Below are 23,729 nucleotides of genomic sequence, written 5' to 3' on the forward strand. Positions count from 1 at the left end.
CAACAGTCGTTTCCTAAATGGCTTTGCTCTCTGAAATGTGGAGCAGTTCAGGAAGTTGCCAGCTGATCTCTCAAATGTTTACTTGTTCTTTGTTGTTGGTTTTAACTCACAAACTGGTTCTTTCTTGGGAGAGAGATACAACCTCTCTTTTCATGATCCGTATGTATGCGTGCCTATGAATAAATGCTTAAGCAAAGGCTAACTGACTGCTTAATAAATTTTTAGTTCATTCATTTTTTTTCAACTGCAGGAGAGTGAGAAAAATGTCTGATGGGAAATGGTGAGGGAGAATTCTTTACACTTTAAAATTGGTTTCTCAGGATGATAGCTTTGTCTTTTCTGAATGGTTTTGCAGAAAACTTTGTTGCAGACTTGCCTTTTGTAGCTCATTGAAGAGGGCTGAAGTCCACAAATGATTCTACAAATAAAACCTCCTGGCCTTTGACATGTCACAACACTTTTCCCCCTGCAGTATCCCAATACCGTTCACAGGGTTTTGTCAGCATTCAGAAGAGGTTTTTCAGTACCTTTCTTGAGACTGAGAGGTTGTGACTTGACCTTATACAAGACCCTATGCTGAGGTGTCACAAGGCATTTTATGTGTTTGCTGTAAGAACCTAACACATTTTTGTTTTGTTTTGTTATATGCTTTTAAATCTGACGTATGGTGAACCCTTCAAGAAGTTTTCTTGGTATCATTTATTTAGAGAATGTTTGCCCTTCCTCTATGGATGTCATCACATTAGATAAATTCTCCATCCTATGACACTTCCTCAATGCAGCCAGCACGAAGCCCTCCGGATCTCATCCCACAACGTTCATCCACATCCAGCAGTGCTCCGTGCCTGCTGCACCCAAGGCTATGTGGTATGAGAGGGAAACCTGAACATGGGAGACTATCCGTGTTCAGGTAGAGAATCATGGGGACAATGCAGGATCACGCAAGCAGGTGGTGTGGGTGATGCAGGGTGACAGATTTGTCTCACTGCCCATGATTTGCCCTGCTGCCCTACAGGTACCCCTGCTGTCTTCCACATCAAGGACCTCAATGTGATGAGGTCCTTTGACTGAGAAAGTGTGATTGATCCAAGGTCACCCAGAGTATTTCCTTGGCTCTGGAACATTAAGGTCTAATGTTCCCCAGTTCTAGTCCAACATTCAAATGGCTATACTGCATGTGATATCCACCCCTTGCCTCTGGTTGACTAGCTTGTTTGGTGTATTCCTGGGTTTATAAAACATGGGTAGTGTTACTACCATGACTCAGTTTTGAGGCAGCTTACAAATTATTGAAACCAATATAGCACATTTTGTGTTATTCATTTTCTTCTTCAAATCTACATCATATGTTCCAGGTGATCCTTTTCAGTAGTGATTGCTTCCCTTTCCGTTCCCCTGCTGCCTGTTAAAAAAATAAAATTCTCACAGCAGTTAAATTTATAGTATGTATACATACCTATGGATTCAAATTGCCACCATACACCATTCTCTCCATGCATTGTTGAATATGATTAGTTGATTGACTGGTTGAATGTATACCCTACTTTTCTTCCAAACTGGAAATCAAGGCAGATATCCACCAAGTTAATCTGTAAATAACACTAGAGCCAATGTGATAAATCAGTTCAAGACACATATAAGTATAAAGACTTAGATTAAGTTTCTGGGTTTATCCACACTGTAGAATGAATGCAGTTTGACACCACTTTAACTATAGTTTGGTGAGATATTGGCATTCTTTGGGAGAGAAGGCTTGTAAAACCACAACCCCCATAATCCCATAGCATTGATCCCTTGCAGTTAAAGTGATGTCAAACTGCATTCATTCTACAGTGCAGATGCACACTTTGTTTGTATCTGTGAAGTTCTGAAAAGTATCTTGTTATTCATGTGCAATATAAATAAAAATATCTGCATAGAAAAGCGAAGACACTATACAGTCCGCCATCTGCCATTTCACACACTGATATTTAGACTAGTTGATAACGAACTGTAGGAAAACCATGTTTGCAACGCAAGGAATCCGTGCCCTCTTGTCTCTAAATCAATGCAGGGCATGCTAATGCAGAATAAATGAATACAGTTTATCACAGACACTGAAAACCTTTCAACAGCATGTAGTAGACAGGATGAGATTCATGAAGTGATTGGTTGGAGCACTGGGGGATTAAACACATCACCCTGTTTTCATTGGTGAAATGATAGAAGGTGATGAGATTAAAGCAGAATACATCCCTTCACTTCCATCTCTTGCGTCTCTTCTTCCATAATTTATTCCACTGAGGCCATTTCTTTTTCATATCCTGTTACATTGACACTATAATGTAGCTTGGAACTGGTTTGGGAGAAATTGGTTTTGCTGCACAGGTGATTGGATTGACAAGTCTGGAACTGGTTTGAGGCCAGGTGGGTGATTTTATTAATTACAGAACCTGGCCTCAAACTGCTGTGAGTGGAGCTTTTTTCATTCCCATTAGCCCTCTGCTTAGCCATGCCCTTGGGCCATTTTTTGCAGCCCCTCATTCCAAATACTACACAGTGCATCAGCAAGGGCTAGGTTCTTCTAAACTATTTGACTTTTGCCTATATAATTTGGCTGCTAAATATGGAGGAAGGTGGACTTTGGAAGGTGATCTTTATTACTTTTTCTTTATGGCTTTATCATGCAGTCACTATTCTATGGCTGTTGCGTCATCAGGGATAGCAGCAACATACTGGGATGATCATCCTCACTATTGAACTTCAGTGCATTCACACAACTGTGCGGATTCATTGATCGAGGGCTTTGAGCCACATTTCCACTAAGCCTGATAACTCCATCCTCCCACAGTTATGCTGCTCCATTTTTTTTAAAAAAATATATGTTTTTAAAAGCAATCTTGCAATTCCATGTTACTTGATTAAAAAAAAACACCAGCTGGGAAATAGTGAAGGGGTGACAGTGGGAGAAGAGAAAAATCTAGCCCTTTGATATAATTTCAGTGTTGGCATGCCAACACGGAAGGGAAATGGGCTTATTGCACCAGGTAAGTGATGGGAATATGAAACAGTGTGCAGCTATTGATGGGGTTTTCCAGGGCGTGTGCTTATTGCGGGGAGGTGGCAGACTAGCAACGGGATGTGCACTGCATTTTGCAATAGGAATAGTCACCAATGCTGGATTACCACCTTAATACAATAAAGTATGCATTTTACAAAAATATGCAGGTTGACTATGGGTAATTGAAGGAATTTACACTCAAATGTGGGAGAAAGTGAAACCAACTATCACTACACATTTTCTACATAACACAGAACACAAAAAATATATGTGACAAATATGCTTCCTCAATGAAAAACGAGTTTCTTTTCCTTTTCTTGGTATTTTAATACTATGGTGTAGAACAAACTTATCAAACTTATGAATATTCTTAAAGTTTAAATACAAAGGAACTGACTAGATAATAAGCTGCCTCTTTCCATGGACAGTGCATCTATTGAATGTCAGGTAAAAAATAATCAAAAATGTAATCAATCAGTAAATGCAACCAGAGAACCCTATGCCTAAGCAATGAAATCAATAGCAATTAAGGGCAGTGATTTTTTCTATCCTAACACAATCAATAATATTTGGATTTTTCAAATAAATTTTGATGTCCAAAACAAGAAAAGAATAGAGCAAATGAATGAATTGAACACACACATGCTTTTCAGTGTGCAAACAGGATGTGATAGGAACAGATTCTCAATAGCTGTGAAATAGTCAGGGATATTAAGTGAAGCAGCAAGCTATTTCATAAGAGTGTAGCTTACCAAGAAATTCTCATATTGCTTTTATTTAACTTCCATTCATTTCAGAATGGTTCAATATGTCACATGTACTTTTATGATTGATTTTCCCTAAGGGATTTCTTTTCTAGTGCAAACCAGCTGCATGTGGCATCAGAATGAGTGGAGAGCCTTTGGGAGTGGGTTTTCCTTGCAGTTTCTGTTACATCAGACTTTTGCAGAAGATAATGTTTATACTGCAAGTGGTCCCATATGATAGAAGGGCAGGTAAATAAGACACCAAAATCTAGGACAAAAGATTCATTTGAACATTGGGCACTTGAGTGTACCTATGTGGGTTGATTCTCTATATACCATACTGTGTTTATACCGGAACTGGAAATTAAGGAACTGTCCAAGAGCCCTTTCACACTACACAGTTATAGCACGATGATTCCACTCTAATTGCTATGGCAACATCTTATGGGATTCTGCAATTTGCAGTTTGGTAAGTCACTCTTTAGCAGTAGCCTTCCCTAAATAGCAAATGTCAGGATTTCATAGAATATTACCAAGGCAGTTAAAATAGAACCATGACATTATAATTGTGCAAACGGTTCCCAGATATTTCCCAAATACAGTCCAGTCTTCCCCATCATTGGCTACACTAACCAGAAATAAGGGGAGCTGCAGTCCAGCAGCATCAGGAAAGCCACATGATTTCCATCTTTGATTTACACCATAATTTCTATAACCCTTTCCATTAGTGACCTTTGCATCATCACAGAGACAATATATCACTAAAGTAACTTATATGAAAACACATTAAGTATTATTGACCATGCAGCAAAATACAACAAAATCCCAAATCCACCAAGTAGCAATACTTTTATTGGGCCAACTCCAAAGCATATATTACAATCAAGTAACATCAGAGATAGAATGCAAACCCATGACTCTATCATTGGCCCCACTTACACAGACCACAGACTCTGAAGTGGGTGTGAAGTTGCTCCATGCTTTTTGCATGATGCAATGGGCTTTCTTTCCCCTAATGTGTAGTTAAATCACTTAAATCGGTTTTGCCCCATGTTAGGAAAAGTCAGGGAAGCACCCAAAAGTTCCAGAGTAGCTCCAGACCTTCAGGTGATATCAACAGTTGAGCTTCTCTCTATTTGGACCATGCTGGGGAGCATAGGGAAAAGGGGGTGCCTCCTGTGTCATTTTTGTCTTGGAGTTCCAATGTCAGAAAAGGTGTCCATGTGACTTGAAGAAGGGAAGGAGAATTGCCTTCCTCCTTTCTCCATTCAACTCCCCGAATCACGAGCAAACAACACAGGTAAAGGAGGCTGTCCAATAGGGCTGAACTAGGTTCAACCAACTGGGAAGTCTAGACTACATCCTGCTAGCATACCAGGATGGAAATGGGCATTGTAGCCAACCCCAGGGTTAGTATGGAGTACTGCCTCTCTAATCTGGTCCTGTATTAGGTGGCCTATGTCACAATTTATATCCTGTATGATTTCAAAGATCTTTGTCTGATGAAGAAAGCCAATGAAGTTTGAAAGTTTGCATAATGTCTATTATGTCATGGAGCTGGTCTGATAAAGATGTCACTATATTGTGGACTTTGTAGTTCATTATATTATGCTTATGGGAAAAGATTCCTAGAGGAACTTATCAAAAATAATAGAAAGAAACCCAAAAACTTCTTGAAATTTGGAAACCAGTATAAACCATATGCAATGTATATGACTAATTCATGTTGGTGATATAGGAACTGGTCATAGTTGATATGAATTGATGAAAGGAGCTTTCTGCTTTCTATGCCAAAATAATGAGAGATGTATATGACTCTCTCCCACTTCCAGACTAATTTTATGCTTTGGAAAATTGCCTGCTTATTTTTACACCAAATCAAAGGGACTACTCTTTGACTCAAATCCTGAAAACATTGATTTTCAAAAAATTCAGAGGTTCATACCTTCCACTATCATGGGAAAAATATATATGAGTGTAATGTTTATTCTCTTTGTCATGACTGGATTAAGTGCAATGGTTTAGTAGTTTCTTCAGAGGAGCTTTTGCCTGCCAAATTGCCATCAAAGAGATGCAGGGATTTGTCTGCTATACAACTTTAAATTTGTTTTTTCCCCTAAAACAGAAACTGTCAATACTGTTTCTATTTCTTGGCATAAGTGAAAGAGGTTTTCAAGCTTAGTAGCCCCTTGAGAGGGAATTACACCTGCCAAATTTAAAATAAATAGATAAAAGAGATGTTGTGTGCAGAAGCAGTCTTTTCATTTGGAGGATGTTCAAAAATGGATGTGCTTTATCTCTTTATGATCCTCATAGACAATTGCAATGAATATGGCAAATAGCAAAGAGGTGGCCCTAAATATGAACACTGAAAAGTTTCATATATGGATTTTGTGGTTTATGTGAGAAATGAGGGGGAATGATTCATTAACCTTTTTCATTCTAATATGTTTAGGGTCAAATTTTAAGAATATGGACATATTATAGAAATGTTCCCAGACCAGAAAACTGCAACAATTCAAAAGGATTTGCTATTGTTTCTGTGTGCCTTTAAGTTGTTTCTGACTCAAGTTGGCAACCTTAAGGCAAGCCTACTGTAGAGTTTTCTTAACAAGACTTGTTCAGAGATTTTTCTTCTACCTAAAAAACAATTTCAGGACTTTTTTTAAATAATGAAGATTGGTGCTGTAAAGAAAGAAGGAAGTGTCTGAGTTAGATTCCCTTCCTCAAAGTACAGTGCTTGCAGAGTCTCTCATAAAACATACTAGTCACTCAAGTCTGCTTTCTCTCCATTTTTCCCTACCTTGACTATTTCCCCAGAAAAGATATTGACTGAAATTTTGCTGGTGCCTTATGCATGTTCCCTAATGGAAATGGTTGGACATTTTTTATGATGCCACATTCAATTCAAGGTGACAGAAGAGATATGCATTTGGTGTCATTGTCCAGGTGTATATTCAGTTGTGCATATTGTCATTCCTCCAAAGCTAGCATGTCACAATCTATGAGTAATTCTGTTTGTGCAGATATATGGTATGTAACTTTGAAATATTATCAAGTGCTCATTTATAGCACTAATCTGCCTGTCTGAAATTCACAGTATGGACAAAACGTGAGCTGAGTCTAGGTTTAGCTTCTGTGGGTTGAACCTATTTCTGCTCCAACTTTGATTTTCCTTGAAATCCAATGGACAATGCTTTTAAAAGCAACTTGGCTAGTGTTGGGTACTAAATAGTGATGCCAATTCAGGATTATTTCATCCTCACACACAGAGACAAATATTTACTATAGTGTGCCCCCTACTGCAGGGCAGAATAAATATAAACTGTATCCTTCATATATGAGTATGTATGAATGTGTGCCTTTTAATCTGATATTATGTTCGTTGAACTGATTAGGTATTTTTAAATGGCACTTGTGTTTTTAACTGTGTCATATGTCTATTTATTGCAGTATTTTAATCTATTGTTTTCTACCTCAATCCATATGGAGAGGTGGGAAATAAATATTACTATTTCATTACCATTCCTAAGTGCAGGATCTGGCACAGCAAATCCAGCACTTTGAAACTGACCTGGAAATGAAGCATGGATTATAGAAAATAAGAGAGTATCAAAATAATGTGGTGTAAACGCCTGATGCTGGTTTGAAAGCTTGTAGGTCTGTTTTGCACTTGCTAACATTTCCAAGCTGTCTTCAAAGGAAGCCCTACCTATAATGCCAGTCAACATATGAGATCTAACATATAATTTGACCCACTAAATTTTTCCAGAATGGAAGCAACTGTTTCCCCACCCATATAGTACCTTCTACCCCCTGAAGGAACCAATTTTAGATGTTTACTAGCATGATCCACATACCGTTTTTGTATTCCGTGATGGTGTGATCCATAGCAGGTCACTTTTCCTTGCTATACAGAATGCTAGCCTCAACAGGGAAGCAGAAACTGTAGTTACAGAGCCATGCCAAGCATAATCCATCCACAGATGCCTAGCAGTCAATGCAACATCTGTCAGAGAGGCAGTTTTGTTTTTAAATAACGTATGTTAATTAAATAGGTCAGGCAAATGCATTCAGTGTGTTCACCAATGCAGCCTAAAGTGACAAACAGCCAAATCCATGTCACAGACCAACTTGCACAAAACAACAGAAATCGCTCAACTAGAAATAAATGGAGGGTAAGGAAAAATCTCGGTGTTGATGCTTTCTTAAACAACTTTGTGTTCAAGCCCTTGAAAAGTAACTGCCTGTAGTGGAGAGGATCTTTGGCTGGGGAGATCATTGAGGCTTCACTGTTGAGGCAAGAAGACACACAAGGAGCTTTTACTTCCATAGGAAATACATATTAGCAGCTTATTCTGTGCAAATCAGCCTAACAGGATGGTGGTGGTTTTTCTGAGGATGAGCTGAACAATTGAGGTCATGATCTCTTGAAGAGAAGAATGAACCTTTCGACCTCTCTTCTTCTTCTTTTTATATGTATTCATTACAAAAGAAATGACAGTTGATTTGAAAGTTAAAGTCCTTTGAGGACTTCTTTGGGCTTTTATTGCATGAAAGGGCATTAAGATATTCCTTTCAGTCATAAAAGATTTCTAGCCACAGCAGATCACATTTTACACAGTAAAGTTCCACACTTATTCACTTTTTATTGCTTCACATGCATAGTTCTCCACAGCTTGCACACTGTGTCACTTAAGCATTTTTAATGCACACAGTCTTATACTTTTATTGTCTTGTGTGTGTTACCAGTTGACTTATGGTGACCCCATGAATTTCATAGGGTTTTCTTAGGCAAGAATGCTCAGAGGTGTTTTTTTACAGTTCCTTCCACTGAAATATAGCCTACAGCACCTGGTATTATTTAACAGTCTCCCATCAACCCTCAAAAATCTTGATCCGGCTAAAGTTATTCATGAGTAATACTCCTTTCAAAACAATTTATTGGACTGGGACGTAAGATATCCAAGTTCTAATCTCCACACACTATTTTGCTAAAGGAATCCTTGTTTATTTTATCTTGATTAGAATACAAGTTATAATACAATACAAGAATTCCAAAGTTAACGTGCATTAATCTAAGAAGGACACTGCTATTTTAAACCACCAAGTAATGGTGCATCCAGATACATTTGAGTTCAACCTTGGATGTCAGATAGAGGCTCTTCATCTATCCTAAGAAATGGAATTTTGAAGCTCTTAAATCAAGGACTAAGTCAGGGATCCATGGAGGGAACACCAAACTAAAACAAGAGTGGGTGCAAGGAGATTAACTGATTAAAAAGGGAGAATAGGAGAGAGAAAGGGTTTTAATTTGGTGGATGAGGAATGAGATTTCTAAAATGAATTTTTTGTTGTTTATTAGTTCAGTCATTTCTGAATCTATGTGATCTCATGGACCAGCCCATGGCTCTCTGTCAGCCGTGGCCACCCCCAGCTCCTTTAAGGTGAAGCCTGCCCCTTCAAGGATACCATCCATCCACCTTGCCCTCGGTCGGCCCCTCTTCTTCTTCCCTTCCATTTTCATCAGCATCATTCTCTTCTATAAGTTTTCCTGTCTTTTCACTGTGTGGCCAAAGTACTTCATCTTTGCCTCTAATATCCTTCCCTCCAGTTGAACAGTCGGGCATTATTTCCTGGAGAACAGACTGGTTTGAACTTCTTGCGGTCCAAAATAATGGCTAGCTTTTTCAATTTTATTCTATTTTTATCCTTACATTTAACTTAAATAGTTAAATTTTCTCTACTCCAATGAAAATCTAATTGAATTTCATTTTTTAGTAATTACCAATTAACAGAATGCAATAGCACTTTTTACTGGTCTTCCTGTTCTACCCAAAGTTTTGTCCATCCTTCTACTAATCAAATTCAAAATCTTTCTTCTAGCCAGTGTCTTTCTTTACTGGCTAGAAACAGAAAATTCATATAGCTGGGAGGAAATGAAAAGAAATCATCAAGTAGTAAAAAACAAGAAAGGCATATTAGAATGGAGAAAATCATTTAATAAAATATGAGAAAGTCTGTGTTTCTTTCCAGGATACCAGACTACAACTCAACTCTGATGATTACAAGTTGTTCACTCTTGTAATAGGAGCCTCTTGGCAGGACAGATAACTTAAAGGTTGGGTTGCTGACCTGAAGGTTGGCAGTTTGAATACAACTCAAGGAGAGAATGGATGAGCTCCCTCTGTCAGCTCCAGCTCCATGCGAGGACATGAGAGAAGCCTCCCACAGGGATGGTAAAAACATCAAAACATCCGGTTATCCTCTGGGCAACGTCCTTGCAGACGGCCAATTCTCTCACACCAGAACTGGCTTGCAGTTTCTCAAGTCACTCCTGACACAAAAAAACCTCTTGTAATAAAACATTGGAAGGAATACTTCACTTAAATTGATAGATATATTGGCATATTTGTTGGAAACCTCTTCTTTCAAATGCCAACAAAATATCTTATTAAAAACTTCTTGTAAACTCTGGGATGAATCAACAATTAGTCCTACTTAGAGTAGCCCCATTGATTTTAATGCATATTTTATGTAGAACCAACAGCGCATTTAGTCTTCAGTATAAAATATTTTCATTAACTACCTTTAAAACAAAGGGAGTCTAAGAAATGGTTTCCAGCATCTTCTAATAAATTTGTATATCTCTATGGAAAATGAGTTTTCCAATTCATGATTAAATAACATGTGGAGATGAATATAAATTACACCATTAAAAGGTAATTTAGATTAGTTTTACTTGAACATTTTGCTTGATTGGCCCATTATATCTCATTGTATATTTTAGATAAAATACCTAATCAAACACAGAATACAACTAAGGCTACTGGGAAAAGGGACACTTTTCACCTAAAAGCACAAGGGGAAGAATTACAGATTGAGAGTGTTGAAAAGTTCATTTGGTTTAGTTTTTGATAAGAACTTATCATAGTTTGCCAGTGTCTTCAAGAATGTGATGATAAGAACTTGAGATTTAATAAATCTGAATGCTCGGGAAAGCAAAAGTGACACATTTGCTGAGCCATGCAGCAGGCTTTAAGTGTTTATACTCTTCAAAGTGTGGGTTTAATTTAATCCTTTGTGTTTTCATCCATTTTTTACTTATCTCAAATTTAGTTCTGACTGTCCCCACAACACATGCTGAGTATCCAAGGAGCACTCTGGGTTTTCTTGATTTAACCTGCTTTCACCCCACTCTTGGCAAAGTCAGGTGATACTCTGGAATTTGCTGAAATCTATGGAGTAATGGTGTTCCATGCAGTCATGCCGGCCACATGACCTGGAGATGTCTATGGCTCTTCAGCTTAGAAATGGAGATGAGCACCAACCCCCAGAGTCGGACACGACTGGACTTAACGTCAGGGAAAACCTTTACCTTTACCTATGGAGTAACTCAGGCTTTGTGGCTGTCAAGGCAGCTGGACCAAGTCTAATTTGATCTAATCCAGTGTTCAGAAAGACACCACACTGATCAATGCGTGTAGTGTCTCAGAGAACCCCGAGTCATGACCCCGTCGCCATTATGGATCAGACCGAAGAAGAGATGGGGTTTGTGCCATTTCCGCACGATTCTGCTCCCTTCCAGATGTCCCCTGTTGACAGTTTTAGCCCACAGTTAATTAAAAAGGGCCTTGACTCACAGCCCAGTTCTCCAGAGAACGCTATGTTTGACTGCAGATTGTTTTGGGAAACATCTCGCTCGGAGAAGCAGAATTTGAGGAGAAGCACTAGATTAGCGGAGAGAGCAAGCGTTAATTAAGCCGGTTCCCTTGAGAGTTTCCCGGGAGGATTGCATCTGGCAAGTTGTTGACTTAGTCCACTTTCCCTTGGGAAAGAGTGTTCAGACGCCCGGCTGGAGAGGAGAACGAAGTCCCATAAAAGTTCTGGGCGCCGACTGTCCTTTGCGGTGTTCAACGTGTCAGTTGAGGAATTCACATCAACTCTAGTTCTGCAGCGCGCTACTCTCAAGTAGACTGGCGTTGCATCTCATCTCCCTGTGAAGCCTGGACAATGATTCAGCTTTACCACGACTAACTTTGTCTTGCCTTGCATCCTAGCCTCGGATTTGAGCCCTGGAACTCTTTGACAGATCTTGCCTTAATCCCCACTCAAACAGCCTAAAGGTTTGAGTGTGTTTTGGTTATTGGATTTAAAACTTTGAACTCTAATATTGGACATCTACTTTCACGTTACTGGACTATATTTGACCTTTTCTGAAAGGTCTATTGCTGGACTATATACTCTGCTTATTTTTAGTTGTCTCCTTTATTTCCTTAATAAAGATATTAGATTGTTTATTGGCCTCCGTGTTTGATTCCCAGTGCTCACGCTGCCCTGATGCGATTGAATGGAATGGCTTTATCCCTGTGTTGCTGCTGCACTCCCCACTACAACAGAGCTGTATCTGGGCAACTGGCTGTCTCAGGCGCATTTGGGATGTCAAAAGAAGTTCCTGCATGATCATCAAGAAGGAGGGACTTGATCTCCCCTCTATCTTGCTGGTCATGCGGGTAGCCTGTTAGACCATCATGGAAGTTGGACAGATCTCCATGACTGGCTAGGAGCATCAGTGGTGATGTGGAGGGTGATGTGACAGTCCAGCAGGGTCAATGAAGCTTAGGCAGGCTGGACTGTGTGGATGCTAAAGTGGCACTGCAACACACTTGGGCCAGTGTACATGGCTACCATTATGGTCATGTGGGAACCAGTATAGATGTACTCTTAATTATGCTGAATATGAGTTAGCATCTCTTTTTGATTATAGACTCTTCATCTCCAATCACTACATGGAAGTCAGCTACACAATCACCTTCTCCACTTTGGAAACATAGCCAAAGTAGGTAGTTGAAAATGTTATTTTTGTTATTATTTTGTTGTTATTATTTTTAAAAGCAATAATTTACACAACTACAATTTTATTTATAATAGGCAATGGGAAGAATCTGAGATTTAAAAATCTTGGTGACTGGAGAAAGGTAAACAGGTCCATCTATTAATATTTACAGAGACTTTAAAACTAAAGTAACAATTACAAGCAGAATGCTCCATATTTTGTGCAAAGATTATTGACAAGTAGTATCCTCCTGACTTTGCTTAATTCTGTATAGGGATACTTCCAAAATTATTTAATCCAAACTGCAGATATAGCTGTAGCTTGATGTTTATCAGACAGCTGGTCTTTCACTAAGCACTCTGAATGCTATGTTCTGACGGTTCCTCTATAGCTGCTTAAAAGCATGCCTAAGGAAAAAGAGATGCGTGTTTCTCTGTTGGATGCTGAGCATTAAATGCTTGCCTATTTCTTAATGAAGCAATGCTGGAAAAACATTGATCCAACACTTGCCTTCTGTTCCAAAAGTTTATGTAGGAGCCTCTTAGAGTCTTAGATAAACAGTACTGTGCAGATCCTTGAATATTGTACTATTCCTTGCTTTCTTGGAAAGCATTAACAACATGCACCTTTAACTAATGCCAAACATTTCAAATGACAGCAAATCAGAAACTATCAAAACTTGATTCTTGTAACTAAAGCTATTTCTAAGAATCTAAGCAAAGTAGCATATTTTAAGGCTTCAGTGGATAAATATTAAGGTAATAGCAAGTTGTTATACATGGCAAGAGTGCAGAGGTGAAAGTCTAGTGAACATACTAAAATATTTGTCACTAAATGGACAAATTTCAAAACTTCCACTACAAAATCCTATAAACCTCTACTTAGACTTAGGTCACATTGAGTTTAATAGTGTTTACTCCCTAGTAAGTGGTTATAAGATTTCAATACAGACTAAGGATTACTTATCACATGAATATAAAGTTCAAAATCCTGTAGGGAGATATCTATGTATAAGTATGGTAGTTGCAGTATACTTGTTGATTAAGTCTACTCTGTTTGGGAAATAGTTGCTGGACCTTCAAGTCAACTCCAATTTATAGCAACCCTGTTATATGGTTTCCTGGGCAGAATGTCATACTTTCCCAGTTTTAGTTCCTCTAACACTGAGAAAGCATGACTTATCCAATTTCATGTGGGGGAGAGGGTGTCTATGGCTGGAAGGGAGTCTTTGAACTCTGATCTCTCTGAGTTCCTGTCCAAGACAAACTAGTACATCATATTGACTCATCTTTGGGACTAAGAACTGAATTTATGTCATTGTACATTTTACAATTGACTTGAAGGTGCAAAAGTGCTAGTGAGATATGAAACCCAGAGAAAACAAATATGCCAGATAATAGTGGTATTTGTTAGTGTGGAAAGTTAATAATAGATACAAAAATTTACTTTTTAAACTACTGTTGTCAGAATCACTCCCAGAATCTGGTTTCTAGCTAAAATGGACAAAGAACTATAAGAATTCTAATGCAAAAATCTAACTTTTCTGAGCTCAGTTATACTTCCTCAAAATTATTATCATGTTTCTAACTAATGTGAATCCTTTGTACAAGGAACCTGGTTGGTCATATGCAAATTAACTGAATTTGAGGACAATATTTCAAACAGGACTAGATTGCCTACATCTGGATTTCCTGATGCAGCCCACCACTGGGAAAAAAACCCTAGTATGAATGAAATAAAGCATGCTGTGACATTAAACTATATAACAAAGAGAAGCATTATGGAGAGAGATTTTCAAAATATATTTGTGTCCTTAAAGACAGAAAAAACCCAAACTAGTGGAAGAGAAGGCTTTGACAGGAGTCCTCTCCGTAGAGATGTGAGTTCAGGAAAGATTATTGAAGAGTTGTACAACTGGAGAGAACAATCTACATTTTTTTAAACTTTGAAAAGTGGCAAAGATCAGGGACCCTAGAAAAACAGAATTCATATCTTTAAAAGGCATTGCATCACAAAAAACAAAACAAAAATAAAAGGTGTTTTGCAAATTATGTGATCACAGGCAACTGTTCTCAATCAAATTCACATTATGAAGGAATGCTGCTGCAATAATAATCATGGTTAATTATTGTGCAGCATTTATAGAAAGTAAATTGCTTTACAATGCTCCCATTCATCTTCAGACTGGCAAAGTAGGTCATTAATTTTCTTGACACTTGCGATGCAAAATGGAGGTTGAGATACAGAGAAGTCAAAAGAAGACAAGAAAGCAAATGACTAAAATAAACAAGACTCAAAATATCAAGGACCAGTATTTGGGCCAGGTCAAATAGACATATCCAAAATGGATCAAAGCTATATTGATGTTGTGCTCCTATACATGCTTACTTGGGAATGAGCTCCACTGAATACAAAGGAACTTATGTTTGAATGAACATGCACATGGATTCTTCAGCCTAAAAGCTCTTCTTTAATCAAAGTGTGTGAATTGTTTACTCTTCTTTATTTTTGTTATGTCTTCATCTTTTTTTAAAAAAGAGCATGCATTTCAAATCTATCTTCAAGACTATGCTTTATTATGGTCTTTCAATACTGAGGGCTCATCTCCATGTACACTGAAATCCAAGACAGCCTGAAGAATTGCAGCTTTAGACTGACCCTGAATTCCATCAATCTGTTAACAAATTCTGGCTTCGAGCTGTGGGAACAGCAGGAGGAGAGTCCAGAGCTCAGGTCCATTGGATAGTGAGTCTTACCTGGATTGTCATTCCTGTTGGCAGCTATTGGAACACTCTGGAGATCTCCTCATCTTCATTGGGCACCTTTTCTGACATCAAAAGGTTCCCACATGACCAAGAAGGAGAAGGGGAGCTACTAGGTATGAGCAAATAAATTGGAAAAGTAGTTAATAGTAATACATTCATTAATCATATTAATATTGAAATGGGTTCCAAGGTGGTTTGGCGCTTCTGAATTAATCTTCCAATTCAAAGCATTGGTGCCCATGCCTCGAAATACCTTTGGATATATGAGAAGTTTTTTAATTCAACCAACCATTGCTATTCAGGAGAGATATCCCCTTCCTGTCCTGGAGTGGTTGGTTTCTATGGGGCTCTTAAACTGGGTTGCAGTGTAGAAGAGAAATCAGGCTGGATCTACACAACCCTATATCCCAGGATCTGATCCCAGATTATCTGCTTTAAACTGGATTATATGAGCTCCCACTGCCATATAATCTGGAATAAAAAGAAAAGTGACAGATTTGGACCAAGCTTGGCACACAGACCCAACATGGCCACCTGTGAATCCTGGGGGGGGGGGGGGGGGTTGAACCAAGCCTCATAGGGAAGAAAGCCACTCGTGAATAGAAGAGGGTCAAGCCTCATAGGAAGAAACAGTGGGCCCCTTTTTGGGACAGCATGGTGTAGTGTAGAGGTTTGAGAGTTGGACTACGATTGTGGCTTCATTCCCCACTCAGCCATGGAAACCCACTGGGTGATCTTGGGCAAGTGACACACTCTCGACCCCAGAAAACCCAATGAAACAGGAAATAACACTCTGAAAACAGGAACAGATTTTCTTATTCAGAGGCTGATGGCCATCTGTCAGGAATGTGTGCGCTATGATTTCTGTTCCTGGTTTATAAATGTCATTTCCTAATTGGTTCTGTCATAAAAAAGCAAGGGACATCATCCTATAAAAATAGCACATTATGGTTTGTTGAGTCTCTCTTCACCAATTTAACAAAGTTTCAGCCACAAAAACAAAATTTCTAATGTAGAACAAAGACTTTCAAAGTAAAGACAACTCAATGAAACAGGAAATAACACTTTCAAACCAGGAACAGATTTTTGTTATTATTTTAAAATGTTTTTTTATAAAATTCGCCAAAAATCTGAGGATAAGTCAAATGTTCTTAGATTTAGTGAGCTAATAGTGGTAAATGTGTTCTACCACTGTAGCAAATTTAGGATAGCTCAAAAAATGAGGGAGAGAGAAGTCCCTCAATTTTCCCCATTGACGATAATGTTTTCCTTCATGCGCATGCTCATCCGCCATTAATGAGGTACATACAAAGATTTGGAAGTTTCGGAAAGTTTTGAATTTTTTGCTTCAAAATTCGGAAATGACTTTAGAAACGAAGTACCAGCACCCCCTACTTTCAAAGCAAGTATTGAACCATTTTTTTCATGGATCGCACATGCCTAGGAGCTACATACGATTGAAACCAGAATAGAGGGCCAGTATATACAAGCCCTGAGTTCCCTAACACAAGATTTCTGAAAAACGTGAAAAATGCAACTGAAAAATGCCTTCCGATCAAAAGCACTGTATTCAGAGAGTAGATGACTATGTATGAGCATTAGTCATTTTATATTGTGACAGATTGGCAAATATGCTAAAAGAAAAAAACTGAATGTAATCAGGCCTTAAAGAAGCTAAAATCATATTTGTGATTTAAAAACAACAAAATTTAAAATATTTTAAGTTAAGCAATGCTGGAGGTGGGGGAGCACAAACTATTTGAAATTCTAACTCCTTGAGGTCATTGGGCAACTCTCTTTTTAGCCAGAAAATTAGAAGAATCTGAAGGACGGGGCCATCAGAGCATCCTGGGGAGCTCATCTAGGGTGCAGCTGTGAGGGGTGGTGAAATGAGCCCATTACCCTTCAGATAAAAATTCTTCTGCCAACTATGAAATTTTCCCAGAAAGTGATACACTGCACTGCAGAAAGTGAGGCACTGAAAATTATTCACACCTACAACTCTTCTATTGGCTGTATTCACAGTCCTTTGATAACTTTGTCTCTCTCCCTTCTTTGCATGCCTACGCTGTATTTCTGAATGCACAGCTTAAGTTTTAAGTTACTGTAATGCTAGAGATTTAGGAAGGAAGGGTAATTTCATAGACAATTATTCATCAAGGGGCAATGTGTTACACCCCGGAGGATTACATGCAAGCTGGGGACCATATTTTGCCAAGCCCATACTGTTAAAATTATAATCATAGAATCATAGAGCTGGAAGAGACCTCATGGGCCCTCCAGTCCAACCCCCTGCCAAGAAGCAAAAAATCGCATTCAAAGCACCCCTGACAGATGGCCATCCAGCCTCTGCTGAAAAGCCTCCAAAGATGGAGCCTCCACCACAGTCCGGGGTAGAGAGCTCCACTGCTGAACAGCTCTCACAATGAGGAAGTTCTTCCTAATGTTTAGGTGGAATCTCCTTTCCTGAAGTTTACAGCCGTTATTCCATGTCCTAGTCTCCAGGGCAGCAGAAAGCAAGCTTGCTTCCTCCTCCCTATGATTTCCCCTCACATATTTATACATGGCTATCATGTCTCCTCTCAGCCTTCTCTTCTGCAGGCTAAACATTCTCACTTCTTTAAGCCGCTCCTCATAAAGTTTGTTCTCCAGACACTTGATAATTTTAGTTGCCCTCCTCTGGACATATTCCAGCTTGTCAACATCGCCCTTCAATTGCAGTGTCCAGAATTGAAGGGTGATGTTGACAAGTTGGAATGTGTCCAGAGAAGTACAACTAAAATTATCATAATATTATTCCCAGTATGAAACCATTGAACAGGTGTTAGATGACTATGTTCTTATAATATAGTTAACTGTGTTGAAATCATAATATGCAGCTGATTCCCCCTTTACCTTTATTAGTAAGCACATGGGGTGTGTATAGAACCTTTGTACAGCATTAAGGAAGTTTTAAAGCTTGTCTCCCCTCCCCCTCAGTATCTTTTTTACTCTGTATTGGTGCCAACTGAGGGTGGATTTTTTCCCCATTCGTTTTTAAGCTTCTAAGTGGAGAGTGGGAAGAATTTAAGGGGGAAATGATTGTATGTGAAAGGTTTATATGTCCTCTATCATGGCATGGTGGTTTATTTCATGTTGAGGCTTTTTTACTCACTTTAAGTAGGGAAAGAAAGAGACACTTCTTATGTATTTAACATAGTGTGTCATTTAGCCCTCACTCAAGACTTAATGTCTTTGCCATCAGTCTAACCAAGAGAAATATGTTCCGTTCAAGCCTGTTATACACTGCTTTAGCTTTACAGAAACTGAGAACAAGATGTATTGCAAGAAATGCTGCAGCCTGATAAATGTTATATATAACCCCAGGGAGGAAGCATCAAGACTATACAGAGTAGAGGCTATTGTTGTTGTTCTGTGTTGTGTGCCTTCAAGTCATTTTTAACTTATGATGACTCAAAGGTGAATGTTTGTTGCGTGACAGTATGCTTTTGCCTTCCTCTAATGCTGAGAAACATTAACTTGCCTAAAGTCACCCAGTGGGTTTCCATGGCTGATCAGAGATTTGAACCCTGGTCTTCTGAGTCCTTAAACCATTGCAACATCCTGCTCTCGTGCTGCCAAATGTACATATATTTCAAAGTTTACCTTTAAATATGTGGACAACGAATATATACTTGGATCATTTGTTTCTTTACAATTATGGGATTTATACACTAAAGGCACCAGATCTCATCTCATCTTGGAAGCTAAGATGATGAGCTCTGGTTAGAACTTTGAAAAACAGATGCTGTAGACTATATTTCAGAGGAAGGGACTAGCAAAACTACTTCTGGGTATTCCTTGTCTAAGAAAATTCATTTGGCCTCCATAGGTTGATAGGTGACTTGGATTCACACACACACACAGAGAGAGAGAGAGGGAGAGAGAGGGAGGGAGAGGGAGAGGGAGAGGGAGAGAGAGAAAGCCATTTGATAATTTACTCTGTTTGCAGATATGATTAAGTCCTATTTGTTAAACTATAATTTTTAACTAATGAACACCATTTATGACATAGTGTGAAAACTCAATATTCCATAGGGTAGGACATTTTTCTTTTTGTTACCAGTTCAGATCTCACCGGAGCCTAAAAATACAGTAGAAATAGTCAAGATAAAATAAAGGCAAGCATTTCTTTCATCTGGAATGTACACTAAAATAAAGTGCTAGATTACATTTGTCTGGTCTACAAAATCTTTATAATAAAATTCACCAGGATTTTCCTGGGAAGCAGGATACAACTCATTATCCTTGTCACACTGTCTAGGCATAGAATCACAATTACTTGCAGTGCTAGTCAGTACCTTTTATAATTTTCTACTTATGATATCACATTTTTTATATATTTTATATCCCCCCTTCAATAGAACATGATTCTTCAATATATATATATATATATATATATGGCAATGTTCGTTTTACTATGGAGTAAACAACAAAACCACTGAACCCAATCACACCAAATTTGGCCACAAAAGACATAGTCATCCAAAATATGTCTTTCAGTAAAAAATAAAAAAAACCTAGAAAAATAGTCCAAATTACAGAGGATGAGGAAGAGCCTTTCTCCCCCTAACTGCCAGTTAGAAAAGTAGGCTCTGCTGCCTTTAGCCCCCCCCCCCCAATGCTGCCTTTAAGCCCCGTCCCCTTTGTGTCCTAGCAACTCCCTCAGCCAAGATGGTGCCCAGGGCACAGGCAGTTAGGCCTCTTCAACGCAGCCTATAAAATACAGATTATCTGATTTGAACTGGATTATATGGAAGTGTAGACTCAAGGCCCTTCCACACAACTATATTACCCAGAATGCCAAGGCAGGATAATCCACAGTATCTGCTTTGAACTGGATTATCTAGAGTTCACACTGCCATATAATCCAGTTCAGTGTGGATTTTATAAAGCTGTGTAGAAGGGGCCTCATATAATCCAGTTCTAAGCAGATAATATAAGATTATAAATGTAATATGTACAGTAGAGTCTCACTTATCCAACATTCTGGATTATCCAACACATTTTTGTAGTCAATGTTTTCACTACATCGTAATATTTTGGTGCTAAATTCGTAAATACAGTAATTCCTACATAGCATTACTGCATATTGAACTACTTTTTCTGTCAAATTTGTTGTATAACATGATGTTTTGGTGCTTAATTTGTAAAATCATAACCTAATTTGATGTTTAATGGGCTTCTCCTTAATCTCTCCTTATTGTCCAACATATTCGCTTATCCAACGTTCTGCCGGCCTGTTTATGTTGGATAAGTGAGACTCTACTGTAATAATTACTGTGGTATAATAATACAGAACAATATAATCTCTAAAACCAGGACAGTAAATAAAGAGCAACACTCTGAAAGTAGGGAAATTGGGAATTCCAGAAAGGAAACAATCAGGGCCAGCTAACCCCTCCAAACAAAGGATTCCCCCAGGCAGGAAGCAGACAGGCTTTGAAGCTGCAAGGCCATCAAATGCTAATTAAGGTGGCTAATTGCAGCAATCATACCTGCTGCACCGAGACTGAAATGATGCTGGCTGAAGTGATGAGGTAGTTGGAGAAGGGAAGGGGGAGATGAGGGAGCAATTCCTCCTCTCCTTCTTTCCCTTTCCTCATCGCTTTGTTGTCCTTGCCAATGTCACTCCAGGTGATGAGTGACTGGCATGACCCTTGTCATGCCTGCTGGCTGCTACAACAAGAAAAATGAAAGGAAATAGTAAGGATGATGGCCTGGCCATCAGGACTCCCTCTCACCTCTGCAGTAGCCACATGGTGGTGGACTAAATCAGCGTTTCTCAAATTCTGCTCTTCCAGATGTTTTGGATCTCAACTCCCACAATTCCTAACAGCTGGTAAGCTGGCTAAGATTTCTGGGAACTGAAGTCCAAATCACCTGGAGGAGTAGAGTTTGAGAAACACAGGGGAGATCCAGCATTTTCCACTGTGGATTGACCCTGGGATAAATGGTTAGTGTAGATGCACACCTTGAAAGAGCTTCAATTTGTTTATGTTGTCATTTGCCTTCAGGTCAACTTCAGTAGTGACCTTCATTAATGTTATTGGGTTTTTTTTTAACCTCCAAGTTGCTTCTGACCCTGTCACAGTATTTTCTGGGACTGAAAGTGCATGACTTGCCCACAGTCACCCAATTGGCTAGCATGGCCAAGCAGAGAATCAAACTCTGATCTCCAGCGTCATAGTCCAATACTCTAACACTATATCAAACTGACTGTCTCTCAATTTGTTATCCCACATTAAATATCTCACTGGAAGCATGAACCAGTTCCGAATCTCCATTTGACCCAGCTGAAAAAGAGAAATAGAGCTGGTTGTCAGTATCAAATGAATGGTAACTGCCCTCTGGATTTTGATTAATGTCTCACGGTAATTTCATAGAGATTTTCCCACTAATTGAGAAAAGCATGTCCCCCAGGAGCTAGAATCTCTTTCTTACTCAAGTGCATTTCCTTCTCTGTGAATTTACAGTGCATGCTTGGATTAAACAACCTGTTTGAAGACAATGAATCATGTGAAGAACTTTGGGAAATAGCCAGGGAGCCATGGTAGAAAAGTGATCCCTTCGGCCCCATGACTCCAACTACTATCCCACTGTTTTTAATATTGGTTTCCTTCATAAGTTCTCCAGAATGGCACAAAAGCCAACAGATCCTTGATAGTCTCCTGCAATATGTCAAAAAGTCTTACGGTTTCACAAGATGAAGTACAGAATAGGCCATTTCAACATTGTAATATCCTCTTCCCCTCTGGAACATAAAATGTCTTAAGATTTAAGCAGCTGGCATGCTACCAAATAACAGAGGAAGCTCTCTTTGGGGAGTAAACTTTGCATCACAAAGGTAATGACCTCATTCTCTGGAGGAAAGCAGTCCACTTACACATATTGATTTTTATCGTGCTCTGGTAAGCAGATCAGGGGAAAAGGACTGTGGTTTACCTTGAGGATTTAAGCCTTTGTTGGACAGCAAAAAGCAACAATCCATTATGCATAAGTTCCCTCAGTTCACTTCTATGAAATTCAGCTATAAGTACTTCTGGGAAGCATTCATTTTTATTCTAGAAAATAACAAAGAAAACAAAGCAATGTTTCTCATGTTCCACAGTCACAAAGATTTTGATAATATTTAAAGCTCGAGGGAAAATGGCAGCATCTTTAATAACAAAAGAAAAAAATGTTTCCTTCATATTAAAAATGTCTTGAAAAACATGAAGTGGGTAGTATGTTTATCCTTCATTTTAGTAAAAACAAAGGGAAAATTTCTGACAGATGGCGCCTCAGAGCCTCTTAGTCCAGGGGCAATTTTTCTTTAATTTACATTAATCTGTAATGGAAGGGGAATTATTCATATTCTCTTGTAATCATAGTTTTAGAAGAAATTTGAGATGTTCATTGGTGTGATTTCTGAGAATTCTGATGTTGCCAACTATGGTTCCCAGATATCAGAATCCAGGTCTTTTCCACTCCTTAGGATGAAGAAGAGTTTGTGTGTGCATCCATAGCAGGCATTGGCAAATTTTGGCCCTCCAACTGTTTTGGACTTCAAATCCCAGAAATACCAGCTAGTTTACCAGCTGTTAGGAATTCTGGGAGTTCAAAACATCCAGAGGCCTAAAGTTTCCCCATGCCTGATCCGTCATTGCTGTTGTGTGCTTTCAAGTTGTTTCTAACATTCTCTGTGTGCTTGTGTGTGCATCCTTACTCAGTGTTTTATGCTTCAAGATGTTTCTGACTTTCTCTGTGTGTTCAAGTGTGTACACCCTTATTCACTGTTGTGTGTCTACAAGTTGATTCTGTTTCTGACTTGTATCACACAATTTTCTTGGCAAGATTTTCCTATACAGTAGAGTCTCACTTATCCAACACTCACTTATCCAATGTTCTGGATTATCCAATGCATTTTTGTAGTCAATGTTTTCAATACATCGTGATATTTTGGTGCTAAATTCGTAAATATAGTAATTACTATATAGCATTACTGCGTATTGAACTACCTTTTCTGTCAAATTTGTTGTATAACTTGATGTTTTGGTGCTTAATATGTAAAATCATGACCTATTTTGATGTTTAATAGGCTTTTCCTTAATCCCTCCTTATTATCCAACATATTCGCTTATCCAACATTCTGCCGGCCCGTTTATGTTGGATAAGTGAGACTCTACTGTACCTTCCTTTCAGACTAAGAGAAAGTATGACTTGCCCAAGGTGACCCAGTAGTTTCCATGGCAAAGTGGAGATTTGAACCCTGTTTTCCAAAACCATCTTCCAATATGCAAGCCACTACAGCATGCTCACTC

Source organism: Anolis carolinensis, chromosome 2, assembly GCF_035594765.1.
Source record: "Anolis carolinensis isolate JA03-04 chromosome 2, rAnoCar3.1.pri, whole genome shotgun sequence".
Classification (NCBI taxonomy): Eukaryota; Metazoa; Chordata; class Lepidosauria; order Squamata; family Dactyloidae; genus Anolis; species Anolis carolinensis.